General features: G+C 34.8%; 1 long non-coding RNA gene across 2 annotated transcripts in view; it reads right to left on the bottom strand.

Annotated features, from left to right (window-relative positions):
- Positions 1 to 701: 701 nt before the first annotated feature.
- LOC128025690 (uncharacterized) overlaps positions 702 to 19,208 on the bottom strand; it is a 104,928-nt gene continuing 86,421 nt past the window's right edge. The window contains exon 3 of one of the 2 annotated variants that reach the window (XR_008186196.1): positions 702 to 2,070. This is a non-coding gene — a long non-coding RNA (uncharacterized LOC128025690). Of the gene's footprint in view, positions 2,071 to 14,455; positions 14,954 to 19,208 lie in introns of those variants that run through there. The other variant, XR_008186197.1, reaches the window with a different exon arrangement.

Genomic DNA, 19,208 nt, shown 5'->3' with positions numbered 1-19,208 from the left:
CATTCATTCATGTCAGTTAATATTCCAAACTTAAACATTAAAACATTGTTTTGTGATTTTTTTCCAAGCATTTTTTACCAATTCCAAACCATATCAATCTTAATAACTACCATTATTTTTTATTTAATCATTTATGAGTGCTATACAATAGTCCAGGAAAGCTGGAAGAGAAAAACTCCTTATATTCATGTGCAGAATTATTAGGCATGTTTTCTTTTACAGATGAAATGCACTAAAAAAGAGTTTTAACTCAAACTATTTTAACTCAAAGTCGAAAATTATGAAATACCCATGAGAAATATCAAACACAAATGCAATACAGAAATGGATAAGTTAAGACTTGACCATTGTACAAAAATGCTGACTGGGTCATGAGGTCAGAAAAGAAGAAGAAAAAAAAAAACAGGTCAAGAAGAACTGACAAAAAGAATTGCAAAATAATTAGGAATTAATGTGAAGATTAATTTTTAGTCAATTCTGCAAGACAGACTTTTCAGGAAAGGAGGTGGAATAAAAATGAGCTCCTAAATCTTAATCCCGGATTCTGGAAGATATATTCCTCAAACCATCGGACAAGAGGAGGTGGTGCTGGTCCTTCACGAGTCACTCTAATCTGTTCATAAAGCCTATATATAAAGTCTTAATATATAGTATTTCACAATACTTCATGGTATTCTAATTAAATAATTTTTGTGAATCTTAGATCTCTCAGAACCTGACACATTGTAATTCTGAGACTCCAGGAAAGTGGCAGTTCTGTAAAATGTTGGCGCTGGAGACTAAATGCTCCCTGATAGTTTCACACCTAATTCAATTAACACACACACACACACACACACACATCACCCACGGTGACAGAGGGACAGAGTGACATCAGATGTATGATAGTTTTTTTAATTTTCTATCATCCATATAGTGTTGTATAGTCATGAAACTATGCATATTTCCTCAGAATGACTTGTCTTCTATGTGTACAATTTTTTAAAGTGTTTAGAAGCTGCACTTTAAAACAATAAAAGACATTTACTGGTTACTTTTTTACTGTTATTTCAAAAAATCACCACGACAAAACCATTCAAGCCATTCAAAATGCATCCGCACCTGTACTGTAAGATACATTCTTTAAACAGTGGTAAAAGAGGATGTGGTGCTGATCCTTCAAGAGTCACTCAAAACGTGTCTGTCCATAAAGCCTATAAAGAATTATTCTTAATATACAGTTCACAATACTTCAGCTTGATATTCTAATTAAGTGAGGGTCATTTTATCAGTAAAATACATAAAATTCATATTATTTTTCTTTGAAAGATTTCTATAAATGATTTAAATCATACTTGTTTCTACAATAATTATTTAAAAGTAATCCTTTAGTTTTATTATTGGTACTAAGAATTGCAAGCTTGATTTATAAGTTATGATAGTTTTAATTTTATGCTGGCTCTTGAAAATGATAAAGCTATGAAACTTACTGTGCTTCCTTCAAATGATGACTTCTACGTATATAAAAAATTATGAAGAGTTGGAATTAAAAATGTTAAAGATATAGTAAAATAACTATTGTATTTTTTTATGTTACTTTAATAAATCGCTATGGCCACACCATTTAAGGTATCCTAAACCCTTTCGAAATTTAACATCTTCAGTATATGGCTTCATGTTAAAACAGTTTGGTGTGAACTATTTATGTCTTCTTAGAGGAGAATGAATTCATTTACAGGCTGATTTTATCATAAATCCACAATAACATTTCTGAGTTCTGTATCAATCTGTGTTGTTGTTTGTTTATTTTTATTTTTCATAGGAAGATAACTGACCCTTTACTCTCCTTTTTAATAAATGTGCTTATAAAACCAAGAACAAGCTATTTATAGCTGTATTTATAAACTGCTTACTACTGACTATTAATATTGGGACAAGGCTTTATAAAGCATGAACTGACTATTTACTAATGAGTGCAGTTATTATAAAGTGTTATCAATGCATTTGCTAATCTTAACAAATTAGACATTATTTTACAGTGTTATCAAATCCTTAAATGATTTGTAAGTGTTTTGTAATGATTTTATTGACCTACAAGCATTTGTGAAAGTTCTGCTTGCATTACAGCTTAGTCTTGATCTGTGAGCTGAACAGTTTTACTGTTACATCCATGAGATTATGTAAATTCAAATAAATATCATGTCACAGGATGTCAGAGGTCAGTATCAAATGAGTTTGAAATTATTATCTGCAGCACAAATAAGGTTTTTTAGGATTTTTAAAAAAAAAAACTAAAACTGTCAGAAAAGGATAAGGCCTAAGATTTCTATGTGAGTGGCTAAATTTATTTGTTTTTATAACTATAATGCATAAACTATGAAATTATACAAAATGTATAAAAAAGTACAACAGTTATTGTTTTCCAATGTTTTTTATTTAATTTATTTTTTGGGATTTACATAAAAACAAATTAGCCTACTGCAATCATTCTAAACAGCTTGAATAAAACCTGTTAATATTTATTATAGACCACTATAACTGTGTATAATCTAAGAAACAAGTTTATTATGAAAATAAAAGTGTGTACACCAGATAAACTGGACGATAAAGAAATTGCTAACAATAGTATAATAGAGCATGTTTTAGGTTTTTAGGCGTTTAGATGCAGAAATGGACAAATCAAATGTAAAATAAAATGTAATTGATTTAATTAAATATAGATTAATTCTTGTTAGAGCAAAATAATAAATAAATACGTACACACATTAAAAAAGCCGCCAAGATGAATGAGTTTCCTTTTTTATATGTAGATTAAAATTGAAGACGGAAGCAGCTGGTATATGCGGTCACTTAATATTAAAATCCAGTAGATCTACTTCAGATTTATTTCTCAACAGTTTATGTTCACGTGGCTGTTTTCGTTTATATTAGCCAAGCTATTATGTATTTCGAAATAATCTTGTCCGTGATGTGTTCGTTCTTAGGACGAAAGGCAGAAACCTGCAGCTCGAGAGATCAATGTTATTCTGCCAGTCGCGCTTTCAAATAGTCTTGCACACTTAAACGGGTCACAAACACCTGCATTTAGCTCGTGTTGTGTTATAATGGGTGTATTGTGTGCATTTATGACAATATTTTATTTGAAAAAGCTCTTAAACAAGAATAAATTCATTAGTTTTGAACTTGTGACACTGTGCGCGCTGATCGGAGGCAGTGATTTCAGATAGGCAGCTGCGAATATTTCATTTTCACACAAACAGTTCAAAAACATCTGAATTTAGCTCCTGGTGTGTTCTAATTGGTGAATTGTGTAATATCGCTTTAATATTTTAATTTTAAAAGCTATAAAACAAGAATAAACTCGTTTTTTCTGAGCTCGTCATTCCACACGCTCCTGCTCAGAGCGTGATTCATCTCTCGTGTTTCTCACGTATCACTGACCACACATCAATTATAAATGAGCCCTGACCTGGTAATAATCATATATGTTGGTTTAGCTTGTCAGTGTGAATTAAATCTAAGTATTTATTTGTATTTTAACCGATTTAAAAATGAAACTAAAAGAGAGTCTCCTCCCTTTCAGTCGAATTTCCCTTTCAGGAATTGAACCTGTAGGGGCGCATTTTCTCTCAGACAATGTAAGTCTCAGCACATAATACTCAAACAGAGGGACAGAGTGAGATGAGATGTCTGACAGTTTTTTAATTTTCTGTTATCCATACAGTGTTGTAAAGTCGTGAAACTATCCATATTTACTCAGAATGACTTTTTTTCTGTATGAAAAAAGGTTTTGAAGTGTTTGGAATTTAAAAATGCAGGACAATTAATAATTCCATTTTTACTGTCATTTAAAAAAATCACCACGACAAAACCGTTCAAGCTATCCAAAATCCTTTGGCAATTTAAGTTGTTTAAAATGTTTTGGCATCATGTAGACAAAGTTTGGTGTGTATAGTGTTACTCTCCTCTGAGCAGAATGCATTAATTCACAGCTAAATGTAAAAAAAAATCCACATTCAAATCAAAATAGCTGACTTCCTGTTGATCGTAGCTGATGACTGTGAATTAGAAAGTTGTCCGTCTTGATAAGAACAATTTTTGTACCGAGTTTGGTGTCTGTAGCTAAAACTAACCCCCCCACTTTTGACAAAAGGTGGCGCTATAGAGTGCCTCTTCCACGCCCTCTTATGAACTTTCGCCAGTGTCTAGTTATCATAAATACTGATATGTGTTCTGAATTTCATGAAATTCTAAGTATGTTATATGCCTTAAAATCACCTGAGAAGTATTCAAGTTTGACATGTTGCCACGGCAACAATATTTTTAGATATCAATATCCCCCTAGCAGATTAATATAGGCTGTGTTTTAACATTATTCTGATGAAGTTTGAAGCAAATCGAGTAAAAATAAGATGCTGAATACAAAGCATTTTGAAAATGACACACTTCCTGCTGCCAGTTGGTGGCGCTATAACTTTGACTCCTAATAGTCACATATATGCGATCGACATCATACAAAGAATAATCTGATGAAGTTTGATTAAAATCAGGAAATGTATGTGGATGGTATTAGACACTTCCTGTTTCTCATTTCTCGCCATAATTTCAACGGCTCGCCACGAGCAAACCGTTTGAGATATCAAAAATCCCCTGGCAATTTTTCATCCCCAGTGTCTTGAGATCATGTTGACCGAGTTTGGCGGCAATCGAGTAAAAAACCTATGACAAGTATTTCAAATTCCAGAGCATGCGCTTTTTACATAACTCTAAATAGCTGACTTCCTGTTGGGCGGAGCCTATGACATGCAATACGCAAGTTGTTCGGCACGATGAGATCTATATGTGTACTGAGTTTCATATTAATACGTGCAAGTATGTGTGAGCTATACATCAACATTTATGACTGTGTTCCAGGGGGCGCTGTAGAGTCCCTGTGCCACGCCCAGGTCCCAGCCTCTGCAGGCTCCTTAAGGCCACAGATTCCAAAGTGTGCGCAAACTTTCAAGAGTTTTTGAGTATGTTAAGGACCCCAAAAGCCCCCACAACTTTGACGACAAATATGAATAATAAACCCCAAATAGCCAACTTCCTGTTGGGCGGAGCCTATGATATGCAATTCGAAAGTTGTTTGTATTGATGAGTTCTATATGTTTACCGAGTTTTGTGCGTCTACGTGCAAGTATGTATGATATATGGCCCTCAGCATTCCAGGGGGCGCTGTAGAGCCCCTGTGCCACGCCCGTGTATCAGTCTCTGCCCGGCCCTAATGGCCGCAGGTTCCAATGTGTGTGCCAATTTTCAAGACTTTTTAAGCATGTTAAGGGCCCCAAAAGCCCCCGAAACCTTGAAGAAAAATAATAATAAATATAGCTGCAAGCAGCGATGGCGGGCTCAAGCCGTCAGTGCAGCGCCACCCCGGTGGCATCGGGAAAACTGTGCCCAGCGGGCATAAGCATTTACAGTAACCCTCTGGCAATCAAGTTTTAAGGGATACGGCAGTTAAAGGGTTAATCCGACCCATCTAGACTTTGAAATCACATACACAGAACAATATATATATAACTTCAGTAACACTTTATTTTAATATATATATAAATGTATAAGGTGTGCATTGTAGCTGACACCTAAATTAACACATTAAAATTGTTTTATGACTGCAATTCTTTCTCCTCAAATGCTATTGAGTCCATGTGAAAAAGTAGCATAATTTATATATGACTTACAGTTTGTTTTAATAAATATCAAACATTCAATTTAATTGTGCATTATAGCTGTCACGTAGATGAACAATTACAGTTGTTTTTATGACTGTAAGTAATTCTCTCAAATGCTACTGATGTTAGAAAAGTGTATAACAATATCACATGTAACTTTAGAGAAGGTCCCTAAATTTGAGACTCTCGAATGTCCAATGTCAAGCCAAATTTATGCCTGTTTTTGTTTTGTTTTTTACTTTATTTTTCTTTTCTCTGTGCCGGATTGCTGATGTCTTTTACCCGGGCATAGATGTCCATCCATCAATTACGAACATTCATCCGCAAATGTCCGAGCGGTCGCGAGCGCGGATGGGAGAATGGCGCATGTTTTATTTTTTTTGAGCTACTGGGATGGTGCCCCCTCTGGGAGTTGGTGCCCTACGAAGACTGCGTATTCTGCATATAGGGAGCGGCGGTACTATCTGGAAGATATATTCCTCAAACCGTCGTACAAGAGGAGGTGATGCTAGTACTTCAAGAATCTCTCAAAACCTATCTATAACCTATAAAGTCTTAATATAGTATTCCACAATATGTTGTGCTATTCTAATATTATTGCGGTTTTTTATTGACATTGTTATTTGCTGTTATTTTTTGTTTTAATATTGTTACTGTTGTTACTTGTTGTACGGTGACCTTGAGTGGTTTGAAAGGCGCCTTAAGTAAAATGCATTATTATTATTATTATTATTATTATTATTATTATTATTATTATTAGCTGTACACTTGATAAAAATTTAATATAAACTTATGCAATTGTATATATATATATATATATATATATATATATATATATATATATATATATATATATATATATATATATATAGTGTACAGTTTTCTTTTATTGCATCTTGAAATAAATGTTTCTGAGTTCTGTGTTTGTTTATTTTTTTATTTTTTTATTATTATTATTTTTTTAGTTAGATTACAGCCTTTAATCTCCTCAAAATAAATGTGCATATAAACCATGAACAATTTAATTATAGCTGTATTTATAAAATGCTTACTAATGACTATTAATTTTGGGAGAAGGCTATATAAAGCAGCAACAGTTGATGTTGAGGCCTAAGATATTTCTTAAGCTGTAATGATGAAAAAACAACAACAACACAAAATTGCTTATTTTTTTCTGCTGGTGATTAAAGAGATGATTAAGTCTCCCTCCCTCTCTCTCTCTCTCTCTCTCTCTCTGACACCAAGCCCATCCCCTCTCTCACACATTCACACAAACTCAGCACACACACTTAACACACACACACTTAACACACAAACACTTAACACACAAACACACACACACACACACACATTACCCACAGTGACAGAGGGACAGAGTGACATCAGATGTATGGTAGTTTTTTAATTTTCTCTCATCCATATAGTGTTGTATAGTCATGAAACTATGCATATAGCATGACTTGTCTTCTATGTGTACATTTTGTTGAAGTGTTTAGAAGCTGCACTTAAAAAAATAAAAGACATTTACTGGTTCCTTTTTTACTGTTATTTCAAAAAATCACCATCCAAAATTCATTCGCAACTGTTCTGTAAGATAAATTCTTTAAATAGTGGTAAAAGAGGATGTGGTACTGATCCTTCAAGAGTCACTCCAAACTTATCTGTCCATAAAGCCTATAAAGAATTATTCTTAATACACAGTATTTCACAATACTTCAGCATATTATTCTAATTAAGTGAGGGTAATTTTATCAGTAAAATACATATTTTTCTTTGAAAGATTTCTATAAATGATTTAAATCATATTCGTTTCTACAATAATTATTTAAAAGTAATCCTATAGCGCCATCTGGTGGCCATTATTGGTACTAAGAATTGCAAGCTTGATTTATATGTTATGATAGTTTTAATTTTATGGTGGCTCCTGGACATGATAAAGCTATGAAACTTACTGTGCTTCTTTCAAATGATGACTTCTACGTATATAAAAAATTATGAAGAGTTGGAATGAAGAATGATAAAGATATAGTAAAATAACTATTGTAATTTTTTATGTTACTTTAATAAATCGGTATGGCCACACCATTTAAGGTATCTTAAGCCCATTCGTAATTTAACATCTTCAGTATATTGGCATCATGTTGAAAAAGTTTGGTGTGAACTACTTGTGTCTTCTTGGAGGAGTATGATTCATTTACAGGCTGATTTGATCATAAATCCACAATAACATTTCTGAGTTCTGTATCAATCTGTGTTGTTGTTTGTTTATTTTAATTTTTTTATTTTTCATAGGAAGATAACTGACCCTTTACTCTCCTTTTTAATAAATGTGCTTATAAACCAAGATCAAGCTATTTATAGCTGTATTTATAAGCTGCTTATTAATGACCATTTAAGTTGGGACAAGACTTTATAAAGCATGAACTGACTATTTACTAATGAGTGCAGTTATTATAAAGTGTTACCAATGCATTTACTAATGTTAACAAATTAGACATTATTTTACAGTGTTATAAAATCCTTTAATGACTTACAAGCATTTGTGAAAGTTCTGCTTGCATTACAGCTTAGTCTTCATCTGTGAGCTGAACAGTTTTACTGTTACATCCATGAGATTATGTAAATTAAGATAAATGTCATGTCACAGGATGGAATAGGTCAGTATCAAATGAGTTTGAAATTATTATTTGCAGCACAAATAAGTATTTTTAGAATTTTGTTTTTAATTCCTGAAACTGTCAGAAAAGGATAAGGCCTAAGAGATTTCTTAAGCTGTAATGAAAACAGCAATGTTAGCAACAGCAACAAAAAATAATTTAAAATACTTTTTTTTTTCTGGTGATTAAAGAGATGATTAAGTCTCTCTCTCTCTCTCTTTCTCTCTCTCTCTCTTTCTCTCTCTCATTGTGTCTGCCACTCAGCTCATGCCCATCCCCCATTCACAGACACACACACACACACACACACACACACACACACTCATTCAGCACACATACATTCCTCAAACATAGGGACAGAGTGAGTTGAGATGTCTGACAGTTTTTTAATTTTCTTTTAATCATACAGTGTTGTAAAGTCATGAAACTATGCATATGTCCTCAGAATGATTTGATCTCTGTATGAATTTTTTTTTAAGTGTTTGGAAGCTGCAATTTAAAAATACAAGACAATTAATGATTCCCTTTTTACTGTCATTTCAAAAAATCACCACGACAAAACCGTTCAAGCTAACCAAAATCCGTTCGCAATTTAAGTTCCTCAATGTTTTTTCAACATGTAGACAAAGTTTGGTGAGTATAGTGAACATTTCCTCTGAGGAGAATGCATTAAATCAGAGCTCAATTTAAATATTCAAATGAAAATAGCCGACTTCCTGTTGGTCGTAGCTGATGACTGTGAATTAGAAAGTTGTCCGTCTTGAAAAGAACAATTTATGTACCAAGATTGTCTGTAGCTAAAACTAACCCCCCCACTTTTGACAAAAGGTGGCGCTATAGAGTGTCTCCTTCACGCCCTTTTAAAAGCTTTTGCCATTGTCTAGCTATCAATAATACCGATATGTGTTTTGACTTTCATGTAAATCTGAGCTTGTTGTCTGCCTCAAACTCACCATAACAGAATATTCAAGTTTGACATGTTGCTATGGCAACACTATATTAGATATCAATATCCCCACAACAGATTTTCATCAGCTGTGTTTTGTCATTATTCTGATGAAGTTTGCAGCAAATCGAGTAAAAATAAGATGCTGAATTCAAAGCATTTGGAAAATGACACACTTCCTGTTGCCAGTTGGTGGCGCTATAACATTGACTCTTAATAGTCACATATATACGATCGGTATCATACAGCGAACAAACCGATGAAGTTTGATCAAACTCAGGCAATGTATGTGGATGTTATTAGGCATTTCCTGTTTCTCATTTATTGCTCTAATTTCAACGCCTTGCCACGAGCAAACCGTTCGAGATATCAAAAATCCCCTGGCAATTTTTCATCCCCAATGTCTTGAGATCATGTTGACCGAGTTTCGTGGCAATCAAGTAAAAAACCTATGACAAGTATATTAAATTCCAGAGCATGCTTTTTTTAAACAGCCCTGAATAGCTGACTTCCTGTTGGGCGGAGCCTATGACATAGAGCGCGAAAGTTGTTCAGCTCAATGAGATCTATAAGTGTACTGAGTTTCATATAAATACATGCAAGTGTGTGTGAGCTATGGTTCAAGATTTCTGACGGTGTTCCAGGGGGCGCTGTAGAGCCCCTGTGCCACGCCCGGGTCCCAGTCTCTGTGGCGTCCTGATGGCCGCAGATTCCAATGTGTGTGCCAATTTTCAAGAGTTTTTGAGCATGTTAAGGCCCCCAAAAATGCCCGGAAGGTTTAAAAAAAAAAAAATAAAAATAATAAGAATAATAAGAATAATCCTTAGGGGAACAATAGGGCTCTTCGCCCCTTCGGGCTTGAGCCCTAATTAAAGCTGCAAGCAGCGATGAATGGGCCCTCGCACCTGGGCTCACCGTCAGCGAGTGGCTTTAGTTAATAGGTGAACGGTGAGAAATATGCATTTAAACTCATAAATATAAGTAGAATATATCAATGTTTATTCCATATATGTGCCAATCTTCCTGTTGCCAGCAGGTGGCGCTATCATTATAATGGAATATTGGCCTTCAGATGTGTTCAGGGCAGGACTTTTATCGAACAATGTGAGGTTTGGGGAGGATTGGACATTTTATGCCTGAGTTACAACAACATCCTATTTCATGGCGAAACATCGAAATTTGTCAAGCCGCCATGGACCCGCCCTTTAACGAAACTTCAAGTCCTTCGCAATTTATTATCGCAAAGGGCTTTAGATTACACTGACCAAGTTTGGTGTTGATCTGAATAAATCTCTAGGAGGAGTTTGTTAAAGTACAACCCCTGAAAATGGCAAAAACAACACCAATTTTGAAGGGAAAATTCAAAATAACCGACTTCCTGTTGGGGTTCGGATTTCGTACCAAGAGACTTTTTCGTAGATATTGGTGTGTTACATGTGTGTTCCGATTTTTGTACATTTATGTGAAACATAGCTCGAGGCGCACTCCGTTCAAAGTGTATACGCACTCCGTTGAAAGTGTATAGGTGGCGCTATCGAGCCATTTTGCCACACTCGATGGAATATTGGCCTTCAGATCTGTTTAGGCCAGGTCCCTTATCACACAAGTGAAGTTTGGGCAAGATCGGACATTTTATGCCTGAGTTATAACATCTTTTATTCCCATGGCGAGACATCGAACTTCAACACGGCGCCATGGACACACCTTTTAACAAAAACTCAAGATCTTCACAACTAAACATCACACAGGTCTTTAGATTAGACTGACCACAAAAAAGACATTGATGTCATACAATTTCTAGAAATAGTCTGTCACAGTGTAAAATATGTCACTTCCTGTTGCCAATAGGTGGCGCTATGACCATAACTGAATATGGGCATGTAGATCTGTTCAGGTCAAGAGTCTCATCCAACATGTGAAGTTTGGGGCAGATTGGACATTGTATGTCTGAGTTACAGCAACTTCCTTTTTCATGGTGAAACATCGAAATTTGTCAGACCGCCATGGACACGCCCTTTAACGAAACCTCAAGTCCTTCGCAATTTAACATCACAAATGGCTTTAGATTACACTGACCAAGTTTGGTATTGATCTGAATAAATCTCTAGGAGGAGTTTGTTAAAGTACAACCCCTGAAAATGGCAAAAACAACACCAATTTTGAAGGGAAAATTCAAAATAACCGACTTCCTGTTGGGATCCGGATTTTGTACCAAGAGACTTTTTGTAGGTATTGGAGTGTTACATGTGTGTACCAATTTTTGTACATGTACGTGAAACATAGCTCGAGGCGCACTCCGTTGAAAGTGTATAGGTGGCGCTATAGAGCCATTCTGCCACACCCGGTGGAATATTGGCCTGCAGATCTGTTCAGGCCAGGACTCTTATCACACGTGTGAAGTTTGGGGAAGATCGGACATTTTATGCCTGAGTTATAACATCTTTTATTCCCATGGCGAGACATCGAACTTCGTTGCGGCGCCATGAGCAAGCCTTTTAACGAAAACTCAAGATCTTCACAACTGAACATCGCACAGGCCTTTAGATTAGACTGAACACAAAAAAGACATTGATGTCATAAAATTTCTAGGAGTAGTTCGTCGCAGCGTAAAATATGTCACTTCCTGTTGCCAATAGGTGGCGCTATGACTATAACTGAATATGGGCATGTCAATCTGTTCAGGTTCGGAGTCTCATCAAACATGTGAAGTTTGGGGCAGATTGGACATTGTATGTGTGAGTTATAGCAACTTAATTTTTCATGGCGAATCATCGAAATTCGCCAGGCCGCCACGGACACGCCCTTCAACGAAAACTCAAGATCTTCGCAATTTAACATTGCAAAGGCCTTTAGATTAGGCATACCAAATTTGGTGTTGATTTGAAGAACTCTCTAGGAGGAGTTCGTTAAAATACAACACATGGAAATGACCAAAATTACACAAAATATGCTCATAATATTAAAAATAACCGACTTCCTGTTGGGTTTAGAATTTTGCTCCAAGAGTCTTTTTTGTAGGTATTGGTGTGTTACATATGTGTGCCAATTTTCGTGCATGTAGGTGAAACATAGCTGGAAGGCTGTTGATTTTCTTGGTATAGGTGGCGCTGTCGAGCCATTTTGCCACACCCTCTTCTGAATCCTATATCAGACGAAAATTTTCACCAGGTTTGACGCGTGTGCAAAGTTTCATGACTTTTTGAGCATGTTAAAGCCCTCAAAAATGCGATTCATTCGGGAGAAGAAGAAGAAGAAGAAGAATAAATATAGCTGCAAGCAGCGATGGCGGGCTCAAGCCACCAATGCCATCGCCACCCCGGTGGCATCAGGTAAACTGTGCCCAGCGGGCACATGCATTCACAATATCCCTCTGGCAGTGAAGTTTTAAGGGATTTGGCAGTTAAAGGGTTAATCCGAATCATCTAGACTTTAAAATCACATTCACAGAACTATATATATATATATATATATATATATATATATATATATATATATATATATATATATATATATATAAAACTTTAGTAACACTTTACAATAAGATTTCATTTATAAACATTAACATGAATAATATTTATATAGAATTCATTCATGTCAGTTAATATTCCAAACTTAAACATTAAAACATTGTTTTATTGTGATTTTTTCCAAGCACATTTTACCAATTCCAAACCATATCAATCTTAATAACTACCATTATTTTTTATTTAATCATTTATGAGTGCTATACAATAGTCCAGGAAAGCTGGAAGAGAAAAACTCCTTATATTCATGTGCAGAATTATTAGGCATGTTTTCTTTTACAGATGAAATGCGCTAAAAAAGAGTTTTAACTCAAACTGTTTTAACTCAAAGTCGAAAATTATGAAATACCCATGAGAAATATCAAACACAAATGCAATACAGAAATGGATAAATTAAGACTTGACCATTGTACAAAAATGCTGACAGGGTCATGAGGTCAGAAAAGAAGAAGAAAAAAACAGGTTAAGAAGAACTGACAAAAAGAATTGCAAAATAATTAGGAATTAATGTGAAGATTAATTTTTAGTCAATTTTGCAAGACAGACTTTCAGGAAAGGAGGTGGAATAAAAATGAGCTCCTAAATCTTAATTCCGGATTCAGGAAAATATATTCCTCAAACCATCGGACAAGAGGAGGTGCTGCTGGTCCTTCACAAGTCACTCTAATCTGTTCATTAAGGCTATATATAAAGTCTTAATATATAGTATTTCACAATACTTCATGGTATTCTAATTAAATCATTTTTTGGAATCTTAGATCTCTCAGAACCTGACACATTGTAATTCTGAGACTCCAGGAAAGTGGCAGTTCTGTAAAATGTTGGCACTGGAGACTAAATGCTCCCTGATAGTTTCACACCTAATTCACTTAACACACACACACACATTACCCACAGTGACAGAGGGACAGAGTGACATCAGATGTATGATAGTTTTTTAATTTTCTATCATCCATATAGTGTTGTATAGTCATGAAACTATGCATATTTCCTCAGAATGACTTGTCTTCTATGTGTATATTTTTTTAAGTGTTTAGAAGCTGCACTTAAAAAAAATAAAAGACATTTACTGGTTACTTTTTTACTGTTATTTCAAAAAATCACCATGACAAAACCATTCAAGCTATTCAAAATTAATTCGCACCTGTTCTGTAAGATAAATTCTTTAAACAGTGGTAAAAGAGGATGTGGTGCTGATCCTTCAAGAGTCACACAAAACGTATCTGTCCATAAAGCCTATAAAGAATTATTCTTAATATACAGTTCACAATACTTCAGCTTGTTATTCTAATTATGTGAGGGTTATTTTATCAGTAAAATACATAAAATACATATTATTTTTCTTTGAAAGATTTCTATAAATGATTTAAATCATACTTGTTTCTACAATAATTATTTAAAAGTAATCCTATAGCACCATCTGGTGGCCATTATTGGTACTAAGAATTGCAAGGTTGATTTATATGTTATGATAGTTTTAATTTTATGCTGGCTCTTGAAAATGATAAAGCTATGAAACTTACTGTGCTTCCTTCAAATGATGACTTCTACGTATATAAAAAATTATGAAGAGTTGTAATTAAAAATTTTAAAGATATAGTAAAATAACTATTGTATTTTTTTATGTTACTTTAATAAATCGCTATGGCCACACCATTTAAGGTATCCTAAACCCATTCGCAATTTAACATCTTCAGTATATGGCTTCATGTTAAAACAGTTTGGTGTGAACTACTTGTGTCTTCTTGGAGGAGAATGAATTCATTTACAGGCTGAGTTTATCATAAATCCACAATAACATTTCTGAGTTCTGTATCAATCTGTGTTGTTGTTTGTTTATTTTAATTTTTTTTATTTTTCATAGGAAGATAACTGACCCTTTACTCTCCTTTTTAATAAATGTGCTTATAAAACCAAGAACAAGCTATTTATAGCTGTATTTATAAACTGCCTACTACTGACTATTAATATTGGGACAAGGCTTTATAAAGCATGAACTGACTATTTACTAATGAGTGCAGTTATTATAAAGTGTTATCAATGCATTTGCTAATCTTAACAAATTAGACATTATTTTACAGTGTTATCAAATCCTTAAATGATTTGTAAGTGTTTTGTAATGATTTTATTGACCTACAAGCATTTGTGAAAGTTCTGCTTGCATTACAGCTTAGTCTTGATCTGTGAGCTGAACAGATTTACTGTTACATCCATGAGATTATGTAAATTCAAATAAATATCATGTCACAGGATGTCAGAGATCAGTATCAAATGAGTTTGAAATTATTATCTGCAGCACAAATAAGGTTTTTTAGGATTTAAAAAAAAAACCTAAAACTGTCAGAAAAGGCTAAGGCCTAAGATTTCTATGTGAGTGGCTAAATTTATTTGTTTTTATAACTATAATGCATAAACTATGAAATTATACAAAATGTATAAAAAAGTACAACAGTTATTGTTTTCCAATGTTTTTTATTTATTTAATTTATTTTTTGGGATTTACATAAAAACAAATTAGCCTACTGCAATCATTCTAAACAGCTTGAATAAAACCTGTTAATATTTATTATAGACCACTGTAACTGTGTATAATCTAACAAACAAGTTTATTATGAAAATAAAAGTGTGTACACCAGATAAATTGAACGATAAAGAAATTGCTAACAATAGTATAATAGAGCATGTTTTAGGTTTTTAGGCATTTAGATGCAGAAATGGACAAATCAAATGTAAAATAAAATGTAATTGATTTAATTAAATATAGATTAATTCTTGTTAGAGCAAAATAATAAATAAATACGTACACACATTAAAAAAGCAGCCAAGATTAATGAGTTTAATTTTTTATATGTAGATTAAAATTGAAGACAGAAGCAGCTGGTATATGCGGTCACTTAATATTCAAATCCAGTAGATCCACTTCAGATTTATTTCTCAACAGTTTATGTTCACGTGGCTGTTTTCGTTTATATTCGCCAAGCTATTATGTATTTTGAAATAATCTTGTCCGTGATGTGTTCGTTCTTACGACGAAAGGCAGAATCCTGCAGCTCGAGAGATATATGTTATTCTGCCAGTCGCGCTTTCAAACAGTCTTGCACACTTAAACGGGTCACAAACACCTGCATTTAGGACGTGTTGTGTTATAATGGGTGTATTGTGTGCATTTATGACAATATTTTATTTGAAAAAGCTCTTAAACAAGAATAAATTCGTTTGTTTTGAACTTGTGACACTGTGCGCGCTGATCGGAGGCAGTGATTTCAGATAGGCAGCCGTGAATATTTCATTTTCACACAAACAGTTCAAAAACATCTGAATGTAGCTCCTGGTGTGTTCTAATTGGTGAATTGTGTAATATCGCTTTAATATTTTAATTTTAAAAGCTATAAAACAAGAATAAACTCGTTTTTTCTGAGCTCATCATTCCACACGCTCCTGCTCAGAGCGTGATTCATCTCTCGTGTTTCTCACGTATCACTGACCACACATCAATTATTAATGAGCCCTGACCTGGTAATAATCATATATGTTGGTTTAGCTTGTCAGTGTGAATTAAATCTAAGTATTTATTTGTATTTTAACCGATTTAAAAATGAAACTAAAAGAGAGTCTCCTCCCTTTCAGTCGAATTTCCCTTTCAGGAATTGCACCTGTAGGGGCGCATTTTCTCTCAGACAATGTAAGTCTCAGCACATAATACTCAAACAGATGGACAGAGTGAGATGAGATGTCTGACAGTTTTCTAATTTTCTGTTATCCATACAGTGTTGTAAAGTCGTGAAACTATCCATATTTACTCAGAATGACTTTTTTTCTGTATGAAAAAAGGTTTTGAAGTGTTTGGAATTTAAAAATGCAGGACAATTAATAATTCAATTTTTACTGTCATTTAAAAAAATCTCCACGACAAAACCGTTCAAGCTATCCAAAATCCTTTGGCAATTTAAGTTGTTTAAAATGTTTTGGCATCATGTAGACAAAGTTTGGTGTGTATAGTGTTACTCTCCTCTGAGCAGTATGCATTAATTCACAGCTAAATGTAAAAAAAAATCCACATTCAAATCAAAATAGCTGACTTCCTGTTGATCGTAGCTGATGACTGTGAATTAGAAAGTTGTCCGTCTTGATAAGAACAATTTTTGTACCGAGTTTGGTATCTGTAGCTAAAACTAACCCCCCCACTTTTGACAAAAGGTGGCGCTATAGAGTGCCTCTTCCACGCCCTCTTATGAACTTTTGCCAGTGTCTAGTTATCATAAATACTGATATGTGTTCTGAATTTCATGAAATTCTAAATATGTTATATGCCTTAAAATCACCTGAGAAGTATTCAAGTTTGACATGTTGCCACGGCAACAATATTTTTAGATATCAATATCCCCCTAGCAGATTAATATAGGCTGTGTTTTAACATTATTCTGATGAAGTTTGAAGCAAATCGAGTAAAAATAAGATGCTGAATACAAAGCATTTTGAAAATGACACACTTCCTGCTGCCAGTTGGTGGCGCTATAACTTTGACTCCTAATAGTCACATATATGCGATCGACATCATACAAAGAATAATCTGATGAAGTTTGATTAAAATCAGGAAATGTATGTGGATGGTATTAGACACTTCCTGTTTCTCATTTCTCGCCATAATTTCAACGCCTCGCCACGAGCAAACCGTTTGAGATATCAAAAATCCCCTGGCAATTTTTCATCCCCAGTGTCTTGAGATCATGTTGACCGAGTTTGGCGGCAATCGAGTAAAAAACCTATGACAAGTATTTCAAATTCCAGAGCATGCGCTTTTTACATAACTCTAAATAGCTGACTTCCTGTTGGGCGGAGCCTATGACATGCAATACGCAAGTTGTTCGGCACGATGAGATCTATATGTGTACTGAGTTTCATATTAATACGTGCAAGTATGTGTGAGCTATACATCAACATTTATGACTGTGTTCCAGGGGGCGCTGTAGAGCCCCTGTGCCACGCCCGTGTCCCAGCCTCTGCAGGCTCCTAAAGGCCACAGATTCCAAATTGTGCGCAAACTTTCAAGAGTTTTTGAGTATGTTAAGGACCCCAAAAGCCCCCACAACTTTGACGACAAATATGAATAATAAACCCCAAATAGCCAACTTCCTGTTGGGCGGAGCCTATGATATGCAATACGAAAGTTGTTTGTATTGATGAGTTCTATATGTGTACCGAGTTTCGTACGTCTACGTGCAAGTATGTATGATATATGGCCCTCCATATTCCAGGGGGCGCTGTAGAGCCCCTGTGCCACGCCCGTGTATCAGTCTCTGCCCGGCCCTAATGGCCGCAGGTTCCAATGTGTGTGCCAATTTTCAAGACTTTTTAAGCATGTTAAGGGCCCCAAAAGCCCCCGAAACCTTGAAGAAAAATAATAATAATAAATAATAATAATAATAATAATAATAATAATAACAAATAATCCTAAGGAAAACAATAGGGCTCTCGCCCTCCAGGCTTGAGCCCTAATAAATAAATATAGCTGCAAGCAGCGATGGCGGGCTCAAGCCGTCAGTGCAACGCCACCCCGGTGGCATCGGGAAAACTGTGCCCAGCGGGCATAAGCATTTACAGTAACCCTCTGGCAATCAAGTTTTAAGGGATATGGCAGTTAAAGGGTTAATCCGACCCATCTAGACTTTGAAATCAGATACACAGAACAATATATATAACTTTAGTAACACTTTATTTTAATATATATATAAAATTTATAAGGTGTGCATTGTAGCTGACACCTAAATTAACACATTAAAATTGTTTTATGACTGCAAGTCTTTATCATCAAATGCTATTGAGCTTCAAATTTGCTTTTGAGTCCATGTGAAAAAGTAGCATAATTTACATATGACTTACAATTTGTTTTAATAAACATTAAACATTCAATTTAATTGTGCATTATAGCTGTCACGTAGATGAACAATTACAGTTGTTTTTATGACTGTAAGTCATTATCTTCAAATGCTACTGATGTTAGAAAAGTGTATAACAATATCACATGTAACTTTAGAGACGGTCCCTAAATTTGAGACTCTCGAATGTCCAATGTCAAGCCAAATTTATGCCTGTTTTTTTTTTTTTTTTTTTTTACTTTCTTTTTTCTTTTCTCTGTGCCTGATTGCTTATGTCCTTTACCCGGGCTGATGTCCATCCAAAATTCAAAAATTCAGCCGCAAACATGAGGGGCGAGTGATCGCGAGCGCGGATGGGAGAATGGTGGATGTTTTTTTTTTTTTTTAGCAACTGGGATGGTGTCCCCTCTGGAAGTCGGTGCCCTATGAAGACTGCATACTCTGCATATAGGGAGTCGGGGTACTATCTGGAAGATATATTCCTCAAACCGTCGTACAAGAGGAGGGGATGC

Source organism: Carassius gibelio, chromosome A12 (assembly GCF_023724105.1).
Source record: "Carassius gibelio isolate Cgi1373 ecotype wild population from Czech Republic chromosome A12, carGib1.2-hapl.c, whole genome shotgun sequence".
In the NCBI taxonomy this organism is placed as follows: domain Eukaryota; kingdom Metazoa; phylum Chordata; class Actinopteri; order Cypriniformes; family Cyprinidae; genus Carassius; species Carassius gibelio.
This window is presented reverse-complemented; position numbering and strand designations above follow the sequence as displayed.